Source organism: Pan troglodytes, chromosome 4 (assembly GCF_028858775.2).
Source record: "Pan troglodytes isolate AG18354 chromosome 4, NHGRI_mPanTro3-v2.0_pri, whole genome shotgun sequence".
NCBI lineage: Eukaryota > Metazoa > Chordata > Mammalia > Primates > Hominidae > Pan > Pan troglodytes.
Window position 1 is genome coordinate 24,876,672 of NC_072402.2, and position 13,942 is coordinate 24,890,613.

Consider the following 13,942-nt stretch of genomic DNA (forward strand, 5'->3'; position numbering starts at 1 on the left):
CTGTAATCCTAGCACTTCGGGAGGCCAAAGTGGGAGGATCGCTTGAGCCCAGGATTTCGAGACCAGCTTGGGCCGCATGGTAAACCCTATCTCTACAAAAAATATGAAAATTATTCGGGCATGGTGTTAGGTGTTTGTAGTCCCAGCTACTTGGGAGGCTGAAGTGGGAGGATCACCTGAGCCTGGGAGGTTGAGGTTGTGGTGAGCTGTGACTATACCACTGCACTCCAGCCTGGGTGACAGAGTCAGACCATTTCTTAAACAAACAAACAAAAAATTGCCAATACTGACTATATCGCAAGTCATTACAGTGAAGTATTGGGAACAGTTTTCAATTAATAATAATTGCACCTTGGATAAACTGCATTGGCTACCATACTGCCACTGCTCAAAGCTTCCTGATAAAATTTAATTTGACCAAGGTATATCAGCTTCTCAGAATCCTTACTGCTTACTCTTGTAAGTCTCCCTTTCTTGACATGCTTGCATCAATGGCTGCATGGTGGATATGGTTTCATTTCACTGGAGTGTAGGGGGCATATAAGGAAAGTAAATCCAAAATGGTAACTGATTTTGAGATTACAGTGAATCATGAATGCCATGATAAGGACTCCACACTTATACAGAATGCGTTAATGGATTTTGACCAAAGTAAGGGAAATGACATTTTTTAGTGCATATTATCTGCCTGCGACTACATTCAACCAAATTCGTTGGTTTCCTGCATACGATAGGTGAGGATTTAGCTCTCTTATACCACCTATGACTTTAAGTAAAATATTTAAGACTCAACCAATTAAAAAAAAATCAATGACAATGTGAATACCTACTTCGTTGGAAGAGGGTATGCACACCTGTCTTTCTCTTTACCTGTCTTTTCTCTTTGTACCTGTTAAATTCTGTCATCTGTATGTCCCTTGACCTTATTGAGGTTGATGACATTTATATAATTAACTGTTTTGAGATTTGTCTATAGGTTGACAATGAAAGTAAAAAAAGTCTTACCATTTGCATTATTAAGACTGGGCTGAGAGCAGTGGCTTATGCCTGTAATCCCAGCATTTTGGGAGGCCGAGGTGGGCGGATCACTTGAGGCCGGGGGTTCAAGACCAGCCTGGCCAACATGATGAAATCCCATCTCTACTAAAAAATGCAAAAATTAGCTGGGCATGGTGACGCACACTTGTAATCCCAGCTACTTGAGAAACTGAGGTGGGAGGATTGTTTGAACCTGGGAGGCAGAGGTTGCAGTGAGCCCAGATTGCGCTACTGCACTCCAGCCTGGGTGACAGAGCAAGACTCTGTCTAAAAAGGTAAAAAAAAAAAAAAAGACTGTATGGGCTGGGCTTGGTGGCTCACGCCTGTAATCCTAGCACTTTGGGAGGCCGAGATGGGTGGACTGCTTGAGCTCAGGAGTTCGAGACCAGCCCAGGCAACCTGGCAAAACCCCAGCTCTACAAAAAATTAGCACATCTGTAGAACTGGCTACTTTAGGGACTGAGGTGGGAGGATTGTTTGAGCCCAGGAGGTGGATGCTGCAGTGAGCTGAGATCACACCAGTGCACTCCAGCGTGGGAGACAAAGTGGATCCTGTCTCAAAAAAAAAAAAAAAGAAAGAAAGAAAAGAAAAAGACTGTATGAATACTCTTCATGGCAGAGAAAATAATGTAGTATTGTGTGGAGAAACCACAAACTGTTTCTCCTCTGCCACAACAATCAACACTTCTGACTGAGTGTGGGGGAGGGGTTTCCCCACACAACAAGCAAGCAATCATTTCTGCAGTGGATACCAGCTGCGTGTCCTCTAATTCAATTCTGACGCTATCTACCTGGAGATAGTGTCAGATCCCATAGGCTGAGGCCTACGTCCCCAAAACTGCCCCTCTTCCCCACTTCCGATGCCAGTCACAAGCCCCAGCTTGTTCTACCTGTGTTTCTGATCAGCCAGCTATAAACTGGGGATCCCACAACCTCCTCCTGGGTTTAGCTACTTGCTAGAGCAGCTTAGAGAACTTGGGGAAACATTTATGTTGTTTACTGGTTTATTATGAGGGATATTACAAAGGATACAGATGAAGAGATGCATAGGGTAAGGCCTGGGGGAATGGGAGCAGAGCTTCCATGCCCACCCTGAGGTCACCGCCCTGTAGAACATCCACGTGTTCAGCTATCCAGAAGCTCTGTGAATCCTGCTCTCTTGGGTCTTTTGTGGAGACTACATTGGACTGGCATGATTGCTAGCTATGTAGAAATGTGATTGGACACAAAAGCATGATCTCATGGTAATGAGCTGAGTGGGAAAACTCGGCGAGGCCTGTCTGCTTAGATTTTTCTTGGCCTTTCTGTGCAGCATTTTTTCCTCCAGGGTATGGGGCATGACTTCTTCTGAAAAGCAGGGGAAGATTAGGGTCCTTCCTTGGTGACAAAAAGGAACAGGTGAAAGAAGGGCAGGAGAAGGCCAGGAGCAGTAGCTCACGCCTGGAATCCCAGCACTTTGGGAGGCCAAGCGAGTGGAGTTTAGCCCAGGAGTTTGAGACCAGCCTGGCCAACATGGTGAAACCCTGTCTCTATTAAAAATACAAAACAATTAGCCAGACATGGTGGTGCATGCCTGTAGTCCCATCTACTCGGGAGGCTGAGGCAGGAGAATCGCTTGAACCTGGGAGGCGGAGGTTGCGGTGAGCAGAGATCGCGCCACTGCACTCCAGCCTGGATGATACAGCAAGACTCTTTCTCAAAAAAAAAAAAAAAAAAAAAAAAAAAAAAAGAAGGGCAGGAGAAGATGAAAGAAAAAGATTCTGTTTTCTGAGGCTTGCTTCTGAGGCCTTAAGTGCCCCAACATTATAACAAAATATTAAAACAAAAGCTATGGGAATTATGAGCCAGGAACTGTGGATTAAAATCAATATATGTATATATTATATCACAAGTATAATTGCATGTCCTTTTCTGAAATCTATTATTTTTCCTAGAGTTTCTAATTTAAAAAATTTTTTATTATTGCCCATAATTTCTTCCAAAATTCTCAAACGTACTACTTGGTCTATGGAAACTTTTCTTTCTAGGAGACCTCCAGCCTCTGGTGTACCTCTGGCCTCTTTGAACTGATTGCTTTCTAGCCCTGTTGAACAGCTATTACTTTGAGACTTCTGTACATTGCAATATTAGGTTGGAGCCACTGTCTTGTAGATCCCATATCTTCATTCCTTGACTTATTCCCTCTACTCTCAAGTATCTTTAAAGAGAAAATGCCTGAAAGATAAACTTACTAATTCTTGCGTATCTAAATTTTTTTTGTTTTTACATTTAACTGATTTTTATTTCTTTATATTTATTTATTATTTATTTATTTTGAGACAGAGTTTTGCTCTTGTTGCCCAGACTGGAGTGCAATGGCGCGATGTTGGCTCACCACAACCTCCGCCTCCTGGGTTCAAGCGATTCTCCTGCCTCTGCCTCCCGAGTAGCTGGGATTACAGACATGTGCCACCACGCCTGGCTAATTTTGTATTTTTAGTAGAGATGGAGTTTCTCCATGTCTGTCAGGCTGGTCTCGAACTCCTGACCTTAGGTGATCCACCAGCCTCAGCCTCCCAAAGTGCTGGGATTAACAGGCATGATCCACCACACCTGGCCCATTTCATTGATATTTAAGCTGTCTAGAACTCTTGATTGAAATCATTTTCCTTCAAAAACCAACAGCATTGCTTCATTGTCTTAACAGTACTGCAGATGAGAAGTCAGGTGAAAGCCTGAATTTTAATTATTTTTTCCACTCTAACCTTTGAATTTCTTCTCTTTTTTCTTCTTCTTTTTTTTTTTTTTTTCAAAGAGGAGGTCTTGCTGTGCTGCCTAATCTGGTCTTGAACTCCTGGGCTCAAATGATCCTCTTATCCTGGCCTCCCAAAATGTTGAGATTATAGGCATGAGCCACTGCACCCAGACTTCTTTATTCTATTTTTTTTTTTTAAGTGAAAGCAAGTTTATTAGGAAAGTAAAGGAATAAAAGAATGGCTACTCTACAGGCAGAGCAGCCTATTCTTTATTTTTAGTTTAGCTATTCCTAGCTTTCTGTAATTTTAGGGTATTGTTTTTACTTATGGGTATTCCATTTATTCTGCTCATCATTTAGCAGAAACTTTCAGTTGGAAAATTCATGGCTCTTCAATAGAATTTCTCTGATAAACTTATTAGAGCTTTATCAGAGAAAAAGATGAAGAAATAGGTGTGTAAATACATTTTCAGGCTGTAAAGCTAGGATTTATAGGCACAAGCTAAACAATCTATCCACTTTTAACAATTTATGAAGATAATTAAAAGACACATATAGAGCATTCCAAAACTAAATGTAGCAATCTACTGGTGAAAAATTCCTAGTTTTCTTTCAATCAAATGTCCTAATTCCTTAAATGTAAAAGAGCAAATTTCAAATATACAATACATCTCATTCTTACTCACTACTTCTAAACACAGGTGAAAACAAAACAAAACAAAACAAAAAAAAGCAAACTCCCCGCAACAATGGTATCTACAACTCTTCATAAGGCTTATATCCTTACTAAAATATTGTGGTTCATGCAGTTCACTTTCTATTAATAGAACAGCCTGATGACTCATTTTGCACATTTAGAGTGTAATGAGGATTTCCAGATCTGCAGTACCTGTGATGACCATAAATACCTCCTTCAAATTAAAACACATTTTTTAAAAAATAGTTCTTTGAAATATTATTTTGAAAAAGATAAAGTATGATTTAGGTACAGTAATTTTTATGCATTTTAGTGCATAGTTTTGTAAGCTTTGACAAACGCATGCAGTCATGTAACCACCACCACAATCAAAATACCAAGTAGTTCCTTCACTCCTCAAAGTACCTCCTACCTCCCTCCAACCTCGTATCCTTTTGAAGTCAAACACACCCCTGCCCTGCAGCCCCTGGAAATCACTCATCTGTTTTTTTTTTTCTATATAATTTTGCCTCTTCCAGAATTCCATGTAACTGTTATCAGAGAGTATGTAGGCTTTTTTTTTTTCATTTAGCGTAATGAATTTGAGATTTATCAGTTTTCCTGAGTACATCAGTAGTCTGTTCCTTTTTATTGCTGATAGTATTCCATCATATAGATATGCCAGAATCAGCTTATCCAAATATTGATATTTAACCATTTATCAAGACCTTATTTTATAGACAAGGGTAGTTTCATGACTTTTGAAATTACACATTTTTTTTTTCTTGAGATGGAGTCTCATTCTGCTGCCCAGGCCGGAATGCAGTGGCACCATCTCGGCTCACTGCAACCTCCGCTTTCCGGGTTCAAGTGATTATCCTGCTTCGGCCTCCTGAGTAGCTGGGATTATAGGTGTGCGCCACCATGCCTGGCTAATTTTTGTATTTTCAGTAGAGATGGGGTTTCACCATGTTGGCCAGGCTGGTCTCCAACTTCTGACCTCAAGTGATCCACATGCCTGGGCCTCCCCAAGTGCTGGGATTACAGGCATGAGCCACCACCCCTGGCCTAAGCATTTATTAAGAAGGAAAAAAGGGGCCAGGTGTGGCGGCTCATGCCTGTAATCCCAGCACTTTGGGAGGCCAACGTGGGTGGATCACGAGGTTAGGAGTTCAAGACCAGCCTGGCCAACAAGGTGAAACCTCGTTTCTACTAAAAATACAAAAAAAAGCCGGGCGTGGTGGCGGGCGCCTGTAATCCCAGCTACTCAGGAGGCTGAGGCAGGAGAATCGCTTGAACCCAGGAGGCGGAGGTTGCAGTGAATACAATAAAATGCACCCATAGAATGGCCGATATCGCGCCATTGCACTCCAGCCTGGGTGACAGAGCGAGACTTCATCTCAAAAAAAAGAAGGAAGAAAGGTACATTCTCATAATGCCTTAAATTAGTTACTTGGGATTTATTTGACAATGATTAGGAATAACTGTTTCAAAAGATATATTTTTTCATATACCTTAGAAAACAATAGATATTTGTTCAACTCTCTAATCGTGGGTTTGCATTTGAAATGTGTATTGTGATTCAAAAGTTTTCTCTACCTAGAAGGGGAATACAACACATGGAAATTATTATTGCTGGTGACACCAGATAATATTTTGCCTAAACTCCTGAGGTGAGTGCTCTATGAAGACCCCATTCAACCCAGACCTTTGAAATGGCTCACTTCCCATTTAAACTCTATTAATCTTCTACCTCATGGAGGCAACAGGTGGTTTAGAAAAGAGCCAATAGAAAGATAATTTTTGTCCTTCAGGATCAGTGCCAATGGAAAAAAGTGACCTGAAATACAGATCTCAGGCCTGACATGATGAAAATCTAGTGCCACAGCTGTTGTCTCTCAGAACTGTCACTCATCATGTTTTAATTTCACAGTTTTGATTTAATCTTTTCTAAATACAGCACTGGATAAATACAGAACAAGATAACAAGAGTTCCCAGCAAAGGATCCAGGTTGGTATTCACACTATCCTCTTTTCACCTCTTCCCCAGCCCTTTGGGTTTTATTTTCTGTGGTGGTTGCATCTCCAGCACCACTATATTCCTGAGGGACAGGGCTTCTTTACCAGCTCTTGAGCCTAACAAGAATCCTAGTGGTTTGATTTCAGTGTGATTTATTTATCTTTCTTATCAGGCTAACCAGAATGCTTTTATCAGCCATGTTAATTTGTAACACACAGTGGAATTGGGTTTGCAGTTGAAAAAAAAAAAGTTTTTCAATGATGTACCCCTAAGAGCCCCTCTTTTCTAAGCTCTATAATGAAAAATACTATTGTCAGCCATGGATTAGTTCTTTTTCTTATGAAGCTACCTTTAAAGAACTACAGTGAGTTATAATTTACATACGATAAAATGCACCCATTCTAAGCATACAATCTTGATGAACGTATATGCTTGAGTAAACCACTACTACAAGATATGGAGCATTCTCCCCGTCACCCACAGGCCTCCCTAATACCTCTTTTCAGTCAGTTCTGCCTCCAACCTGAGTCCCAAGCAACTGATCTGCTTTCTATCATGATAGATTGCTTTTGCCTTTTTCAGATTATTCTGTAAACAGTGTGTACTCTTTTTGGCCTGGCTTTCTTACTTAGCATAAACTTTTTGAGATTCATCGATGTTGTTGCATGCATGTGTAACTTGTGTTTTCTGTTTTTCCCCAACTGAGTTTTATTTCATTTTATGAATACACCACAATTAGTTTATCCATTTTCTTGCTGATGAACATTCGGATTGTATCCACTTTAGGGCTATTTTGAGTAAAGCTGCTATGGACATTTGTATGTAAATCTTTATGTAGTATTCATTTCTCTTGGGCAAATATCTAGGAGAAAATGGCTGGGTTGTATGATTAAGTATATAATTTTAGTCATTTTAGTGGGTTTGCAGAGGTATATCATTGTGATTTTAACTTGCAGTTTCCTGAAGACTAAGGACAAGACTAAGGACATTGAACAGTTTAATTTATCCCTATTTCATATTTTTTGGTGCTGTTGTGAATGTAATTGTTTCTTTAATTTCATATCCAAGGGATCTTGGCTAGTATCTAGAAATACAATTGATTCTTTAATATTGACCTTATTTTCTATAATTTTGCTAAATTCACTTATTTGTCTCAGTAGTTTATTTGGGATTCCTTAAACTTTTCTATATGCACAATCATGTTGATGGGTAAATACAGTTTTACTTCCTCCTTTCCAATCTTGCTTTGTATTTTTTTTCTTGCCTTATTGTAATGACTAGGATTTCCGGTACTTTGTTGAATATATGTGATAAATGCAGACCATCCCTTTGTCTTTGGAGGGGAAATACTCAATATTTCAATATGATGTGTGATGTTAGCTCTAGGTTTTCCACGGGTGTCCTTTATCCGATTGAGGATTCTCTTTTCCATCCTATTTGTTGAGAGTTTTACCATGAAAGGGTGTTGAAATTTGCCAAATACCTTTTCTGTATCTATTAAAATGATTATATATTTTTTCTTATTTATTCTATTAATATGGTGAATTACATCGACTGATTGTTTTTTTTTTTTTTTTTTTTTTTTTTTTTTTGAGAGAGTCTCGCTTTGTTGCCCAGGCTGGAGTGCAATGGCATAATCTTGGCTCACTTCAACCTCTGCCTCCCAGGTTAGAGTGATTCTCCTGTCCTAGCCTCCCAAGTAACTGGGATTATAGGCGCATGCCACCACACCCGGCTAATTTTTGTATTTTTAATAGAGACAGGGTTTCACCATGTTGACCAGGCTGGTCTCAAACTCCTGACCTCAGGTGATCCACCCACCTTGGCCTCCCAAAGTGCTGGGATTACAAACATGAGCCACCATGCCTGGCCATATCAACTGATTTTGAATGTCAAATCAAGTTTGAAATCCCGCAATTACAAATACATGGTCAGGGTCATGACATATTAATCCTCTTTATATATTGCAGGATTGATTTTCTAATAGTTTAATGATTTTTTTCCTTTTGTCTATGTTCAGGAGAGATTAATCTATAGTTTTCTTTCTCATGATGTCTTTAACTGGTTTTGGTACTGATATAACGGTGGTCTTGTAAAATAAGTCAAAAATGGTTCACACCTTCTGTTTTTCTTATGCAGTTTCTATGGAATTGGTATTACTCTTTTATTGATTGTCTAATACAGTTCACTAGTAAAGCTATCTAGACCCGGAGTTGTGTGTGTATATGTGTGTGAAAGCTTTTAATTTGAATTTAATTTGACTATTCATATTTTCTGTTTTCTATTAACAAAATTAGTAATTTGGGTCTCTCAAGGAATTTGTTTATCTAACCATTGAATTTATTGGCATAAGGATGTTTAAATATTTTTAGTAGAGACTGGGTTTCACTGTGTTAGCCAGGATCGAGACCATCCTGGCTAACACAGTGAAACCCCGTCTCTACTAAAAAATACAAAAAATTAGCTGGGCGTGGTAGCAGTCACCTATAGTCCCAGCTACTCGGGAGGCTGAGGCAGGTGAATGGCATGAACCTGGGAGGCGGAGCTTGCAGTGAGCCGAGATCGTGCCACTGCACTCCAGCCTGGGTGACAGAGCAAGACTCCATCTCAAAAAAAAAAAAAAAAAATTCCCTTATTTTACGTTTAAATATTCCCATTTTAATGTTTGTAGGATCTGTAGTGTCACTCCTGCTTTCTTCTTCATATTAGTAACAAAGTGCTATAATATTTGCTTTCAGCAGTTATGTATCTTTTAAATAAAGTGAGGAAATATATGTGTGTACAATATACTACATATCTATTTACCCACACAGTTACCATTTCCAGCATTCTTCCTTCCTACCTATAGATTCCAGTTATGATCTATGTAGTTTAGTTGTTAGCCAAGGATTGGGGAACTTTTTAAAATCCAATTTGGAGCTTGCACTCTCTGTAGTTCCCTTAATTTCAGAGCTACCCCTTCTCACTCTCCACAAATTTCCACCTATTCCTCTGGCACCTCAGGCCATTAAGGCTTCAGCTTTCCGCTGCCTCAGCTGCATTCAGGTTGGGAATACACTCTGTCAAAAGACCAATGAAGTCACAAATCTTGCCTGAGATAGTTCTGATACAATGTGCAGATACATTATTCTCTCTTTTCTACCTGTCTTTTGCTATTCCCATGTGGTCTTTTCTACTTATCCATAATTTAGCAGTCAGCTAGGGATTTGGGTAGAGTTTATACTCAGAATTTGGGCCTTATCCCTTCTGTGGTTTTCTTGCTTCTAAGATTTCCTCCTAAAGCTCCAGCTACTCTGAAAGCTGTGTACTCTGTCTTTATCCACCAGCAATACTGCAGTTTTCTGTCCCAGGAGCTTTGGACATTGCAAACTCTCCTCGGGCAAAAAAAAAAAAAAAAAAAAAACCCTCAAATTGCAATTCTTACCTGCTGCTGTTACAGTCTTTCAAGAATAAACTGTTTGCAACTTCTGGTTTTCTCCAGAGTCTTTAAACCATTGTTTTAAATAAATGTTTTATCCAGTTTTTATCATTGTTATCTGCATAAAAGTTCACCTGACCACTTTATAATGCCATTAGTAGAAACTTAACCCTTGATTTTTAGCCTTTGGCTTTACAATCATATATTGCAATTGTTTCTTATATGTGTTCTCTCCACAGATTGGTCAGGCCATTCTCTCTATAGGGATTGGGAATGATATTTTTATTTGTATGTGCCTCAAATGCCCAATTTTATTGCACATACATTTATTTAATATTTGCTTGACTTGAATACAAAGGTAAATATTTGCTTGACTTGAATACAAAGGTAAATAAAACTTGGCATTAAGGACTTGTCTAATGTGGGAAAATGATAAACAATGGAGTATGTATAATGAATTATTGTTGTTATGCCAGAAGTGGTTAGAGGGTACCATGGATCACAATGAATATAAGGGTCAAGACTCTCAGAGAGGTCAGACAAAGTCTTTACAGAATTAGCAATCCAGTACTCAGGAGGCTGAGAGGAGAGGATCACTTAAGCCCAGGAGTTCAGGTCCAGCCTGGGCAACATAGTGAGAACCCCGTCAATTAAAAAAACAAAAGTAGGTTAAATAAACCAACAAATAAAAGGAATGAGTAATACTTGAGAGTTGAGTCTTGAAAGATGATTAGCTGTTGGCCCACCTTTATGAGGTTTCGGTGAAATTCCTTCATACATTTTTCTATAAATTAAGTAGCCATTCTCAAAGTTTGTATTGCAGAATAAATCATAGTGAATTGAAAGGAAATAATTATGTATTAAAAACTATAATATGGCAAACATTATGCTATAGAGATTTTACATATTTCATTTTAGTTATCATCTCAATAACTGTGAAATATTAATTATTAGCCCTATTGTAGAGATAAGAAAAAAATAATTTTCAATTTGCCCAGTGTCAAGCAATTAACAAGTTATGTACATTCCTTCACCAAGTATTTTTTAAGCACTTGTTACATGCCAGACAGACATTATTGTTGGTGTCGGGTATACAAAAATAAACAACATAAAGTCCTTGGCCTTATGGAATTTACATTCTAATGCGGAAAGTCAATTTACAAACTAATAAACACATAAATATATGATGCTTTCCTTGGGAATAAGTGCTACAGAGAAAAATAAAAAAAGGCAAGGAGGTGATATGTTACTAGATATAGAGGATGATCAGAAAAGTCTTCTTAAAGAGACATTTGAGCCAAGATCTGGAAGAAGTAAAGAAGGATGCCATGAAAATACCTGGGGGAACAGCATTCAGAAGGCAAAGTGCATTCGTTGGTGTGTTTGAGGAATATGAAGGCAGCCAGTGGGGCTGCTGTGGAATGCGAGATGGGGAAATGGTAGGGGACGAAGTGAAATAAGTAGGTGGGCCCAGCTCATGCAGGGCTTTGTAGGCCAATGAACTTTTGAATGGATGAAATGAATGAAGCAGGAAATCACTGGAGGCTTTTGAGCATTAGAGAGGCATATTATGTCCTATATTTTAGAAGGATCACTCTGGTATGGAAAATAAACTATGGGGGCAAGAGTGGAAGCACACAGACCAGCTAGGAGATTATTAAAATTGTTCAAGTAGGAGATTGGACCAGCATTGCAGCCAGTGAAGCTGGAGAGAAGAATTTGGATTCTGGACTTATTCTGTGTGTAGAGTTGACAATATTCCCAATGAATTGGAACTATCTTTTGAAAGAGGAGCCAAACTCAGGTCAATCTAATTCTGAACTCACACTTCCTCTAAGTGCAGGAAAAAAAAAAATCTATTTAAAGAAGAAAAGCAGTGGAAAAAACTCATGGTCACTGGCAAATCCAAATTATTTTAATCACCCAAAATGTCTTCAAACTAAGTTGCTCAGTGTGTCAACCTGAAGCACATTCAGTGTTATGAAAATGGATAATATACAGAGTGTATGCAATTTGTGAATACTTTAGAATTCTGTGCATATAAAAATACTTTACTCAAGTTTGAAAAATAAAAGTAAAATGAGAATCATGACAATCCTGTGAAGTATGAGATGAACAACTATTAGTCCTACCATTCCATGAGTTATAAAGTCACAATAAATATATGGCCCCTTTGGTCAAATCCAATTAATCAAGCACTAGGATCAGGGTATATGGATTCTAATTCTAGAGCAGAGATACTCTTTGATCAATTGCTGACTCATGCTCAAGGTTGCCTGCCTTTTTAGCCTATTTTTAATTAAAGGTATCAAATATTTGATACCATACGCATGACAAGCATTTTGAAACAGCAATAGATGGTATAAGAAGATCCTACACAATGTTAGATTTAGAAGTGTCCACCAAAGGATAGCTCACTGAAGTACAAAGAGCTTGGAAGAACCAATTTCTAAGTCTTTATGTTCTATATCAGTTACCCTAAGTATTTTGAAATATCTATAATTTTTTTTTTTTTTTTGAGATGGAGTCTTGCTCTGATGCCCAGGCTGGAGTGCAGTGGTGTGACCTTGGCTCACTGCACCCTCCACCTCCCGGGCTCAAGTGAGTCTCCTGCCTCAACCTCCTGAGTAGCTGGGACTACAGGCATGTGCCACCATGCCTGACTAATTTTTTGTAGTTTTAGTAGAGATGAGGTTTCACCATGTTGGCCAGGCTGGTATTGACCTCAGGTGATCTGCCTGGCTTGGCCTCCTAAAGTGCTGGGATTACAGGCATGTGCCACCATGCCTGGCCATCGAAACATCTATAATTGTGTAGATTTCCTTACTGCTTACTCTGCAATGGCAAAATCTGTTTAAATATTTCTTTGGTGGGGGGTTTCTTTGGTGGGGGGTGTTTAGAAATGCACACAGAAAGAACATTTGCAAACACATTTGAACAAAGCTTGTTTGGAGACTATAATTTTTACTTCTATGATGTTGAGCACATAAAATGACAATTATATTATTTCCTCTAAAAAAAAAAAAAAAGTTTAGGCATGAGGTGGCCATAGAATTTATCTGTACTGAAGCAATTGGGTTGTATGGATTCTTATATTCCATGGTAAATATTTTGCATTTGTCCAGAGTAAGCCTCAGTAATTAGGCCATAATCGTAATTTGTCACTCTTAAAGACTACAACTGTGTGTATTTGCAAAGGTTAATGACAATTCGATTTTTCAATAATTCTGGGAGCATTGTTTACCAAACTAAGATGGCTAGCAAGACTCTTATCGTTTACTTGATATAAATATATTTTATTAAATACTTAAGACTACATAACTACATAACTTTGTAAAGAAAGCTTTTAACCAAATTTTGGAAATTAAAGGTGAATTTTTTCTTTCTAAAGCTGTGATTTTAACCTTCATGGTGCCCAGTCATGTGCCATATATTATTTAATATTTAATAAATAGATGTCATGACATCTATACACACATATATTTTAGTATTAAAATCTATATTATTTGTTTTTCCTTAAAACTATTCAGAAGGTAATAAGCAATTCTATTTCTATTTTACAGACAAAGGTATGAATATTTAAATGTGTAATAGGCTAAATCACATGAGTAGCAGAATGAGTACCAGAACATGATTCATTAATTTTGTGTTTACAGATCAGTGAGCCCCAGAATATTTTTGTTTCTGGACTGTTCTTTAGTCAGGGTGGATTAAACTACATCTGTATTTGCTGTTGGAGAGATCCCAAATGCACATTTTATATGGTATAAGTTGAAAGTGGAATAAAATGTTACTGGAAAAGATCACCTTTTCCACATAAAATCCAGGCTTTCAAAAGAAGCATAGTCTAGATTCATATAATTCTGGAACATCAGAATAAATAAACCAATCAATAAACTAATAAGGGAAGGAAGGTTTCTTAGTTACTCTTCCAGATTTTACGGCTGGTTGCAGTATCATGTTCATGTTAGTAAATGGCTTTGGGAAGCCTATTAGCCAGCAGAAATGTGAACTAAAGATTATACTCAGTGGAATAACAGTAGTTAACATTAACCA

At 38.3% G+C, this 13,942-nt stretch overlaps 1 long non-coding RNA gene and 1 other non-coding gene across 2 annotated transcripts in view; one reads left to right on the forward strand and one right to left on the reverse strand.

The window, feature by feature from the left end:
* Positions 1-255: 255 nt before the first annotated feature.
* LOC112209396 (U4 spliceosomal RNA) lies at positions 256-396 on the reverse strand. Its single transcript, XR_002944125.1, has one exon. It is a non-coding gene; the product is annotated as a U4 spliceosomal RNA (small nuclear RNA).
* Positions 397-5,725: 5,329 nt separating this feature from the next.
* The window catches only part of LOC104006374 (uncharacterized), an 83,217-nt gene continuing 75,000 nt past the window's right edge, over positions 5,726-13,942 (forward strand). The window contains exon 1 of the long non-coding RNA XR_008548217.2: positions 5,726-6,459. This is a non-coding gene — a long non-coding RNA (uncharacterized LOC104006374). The remainder of the gene's footprint in view (positions 6,460-13,942) is intronic.